Source organism: Juglans regia, chromosome 7, assembly GCF_001411555.2.
Source record: "Juglans regia cultivar Chandler chromosome 7, Walnut 2.0, whole genome shotgun sequence".
Taxonomy (NCBI): domain Eukaryota; kingdom Viridiplantae; phylum Streptophyta; class Magnoliopsida; order Fagales; family Juglandaceae; genus Juglans; species Juglans regia.
In genome coordinates this window covers 17,016,420-17,018,799 of record NC_049907.1, presented here as the reverse complement: position 1 = coordinate 17,018,799, position 2,380 = coordinate 17,016,420, and the positions used below count along the sequence as shown (strand labels likewise).

General features: G+C 35.5%; 1 long non-coding RNA gene across 1 annotated transcript; it reads right to left on the bottom strand.

The window, feature by feature from the left end:
• Positions 1-253: 253 nt before the first annotated feature.
• On the bottom strand, positions 254-1,722 carry LOC108983281. Its single transcript, XR_001994838.2, has 2 exons — positions 1,604-1,722; positions 254-1,272 (listed from the first exon to the last, which is right to left on the bottom strand). It is a non-coding gene; the product is annotated as an uncharacterized LOC108983281 (long non-coding RNA).
• Positions 1,723-2,380: the final 658 nt, after the last annotated feature.

Genomic DNA, 2,380 nt, shown 5'->3' with positions numbered 1-2,380 from the left:
AATGGTAGATGAGATCAAAGGCATAGGATATGTGAACTGCCAAATTGAGTTTCTTGGATCGGGTCTATCCTTGTTTGTCTTGTTTAAAAGAAGAAACAAATCAACCATACGAAAGAGATAAGGAAATTATTTCCCTGATCTCTGCCACTCTTCCTTTTTTTGGGGGTTTTTTCTTTTCTCTTTCTCTTCTCTTCTCTTCGAGTGCTCACTAGCTACATGATTTCTGAGGCGTGGAAAGACAACACTTCTCACGTCAAGAGTAAATCAGCTTTTTTCCATGAACAGCAACTTCCTTAGTACTACAAAAAAGTCTTTTGGAGAGAGAGAGAGAGAGAGAGCTCCAATAATACAGTGGATATTTTGTACATATAAGAGCAGTCACGAGAGGGAACTCTTCCACAGATCTGAGAGAACAATATTTATTCTCTTCCTCATCTTCCGGTCAGCCAACAACATATAAAACAACGAAACTGATGCCCTGCAAGCAGCAGCAGCATATTTCTGCAGTGCACAATAATACAATATTGAAATTGAAGGCCTCAACATACAGAATAAGAAACAAAGAGTATTGATTGTGAATGAAAACAACAAGGAAATTATTTTGTTTAACATATTCTAGATTTTGTATACAACTCCACCTCAAGGACCACTTCTTCTTGCATTTTCTTCGATCCTTCTATATTTACATGTGAAAACAAAGTCATCCACGTTGCAATTGAGAAGGCTCCATTGCTTGCATGAACTCTGAGATGTGATCATCAAGTAGTCTTCTGTATACAGGACAAGTTCTTGAGGAGAGATGCATATATGCCAAGGTAATTTCAAACAGCTCAGGAGGGATAGACAAGGAAGGAGAAGATGAGTTGGGCGGAAAACGGGAAAGATAATTACTAAGTTCTATATTAGTTGGCTTTGATATAGAGCCTATAATAAATTAGAAAATAAAGGCAATAGATATGGTGTAAGGTCTTACAAGATCAAGAAAAGGTCTTACAAGGTCAAGAAGACCAAAAAATAAAGAAAATTGAAAGAGATAAATAAAGAAAAGAAAGGATGAAGAAGATGGTAGAGATTAAAGCTCAGGTAGGATAGCACCCAATTAACATGAACAGGCCAACATCACAATAGAACTCCCATTCTCAAATTGAATGCCAGCAGAGATGTCTGCTGCAAGCTGGAGTTCTTTTTTGCCATGGATTCCAATTTTCAAAGGGTTCAGTACGGTTGTGGTGTTGTTCATGGATTCATGCATGATAACCACTTCAAGGTGATCTGCATCAACAATTATATATAATGTGAGACCAGATATATTTAGAAGATAAGAAAAACAGGAGATAATTAACTCTAGATTAATCATGATTTTTCCTGGGGATTACGATTGAGCCATGGCAAAATCACATTAGTCATTTATATGGAGTAGAAACAATCTTTATGTTTCTGATAAACTGTGTATGGCTGAGAAGAAGAGAGATGAAAAAAAGGTTGAACACTGAGGATACATATAAGAATAAGAGAGTGGGATAGAGAATGTAAGTTCTGCAAAAATGGAATTTACAAAGGTTTTTGAAATGGCATGTAAAGCTTTCACTATATATATTCATACCTTGCAGAAACTTTTGTCTTGCTTTCATCTTTTCTCTTCCTCACACAAACACATACGCAGAGAAAGAGAGAGACAGAGAAACTGAGAGATGTGAATGGAAGAAGAAGCAAGTGCAATGTGAGAAAAAATGTGTGAAGGTGCCGAAGGCTTTTATGGGGAAAAAGGGTTGGGGACAACAAATGGGCTGCACCGATGGACCTGAAAGCGACAGGTTTAGGCCCAGGAACAATGTATTTTATTTTATTTCGAAAAATTGACCGAATGAGGTCAGCAGAGTGACCCTGCCGCCGGGACTTGACCGTGCTACCCGGCCGACCGCCTCGGGTGAAATAAAGGCAAAGCGAATGACGCTTTGTAAATAAGCCAAACGATGCCTGCCCTAATATTAATATTTGAGAAATCATAAGTTTTTTTTAAGAAAAAATGAGCCAATCTATATAAAAATTTAATTTTTTAATAATAATTTTTATTCTTTTAAAAAAAGAGTACGCGACACTTAACTAATATATAAACTGTATTTATCATTACCTTTGCTTGCAACAAAGACTTCAAACATTTATAAACCCAACATAATTTTTGTGCATCTCTTCCAATTTCTCATATCCAGAAACAGAAAAAAAGGGATCTTTCATTTATCAAAATTTAGCCTTATTAAATGATAAATATGGTTCTTTTCTATTTTCAGATTTTTTTTTTAAATTTAATTGATTATTCTTTTAAAATTAATTACCAAGTAATTAATGCCGGCAAAGTTTAAAACCCATCTTAAAGGATTCA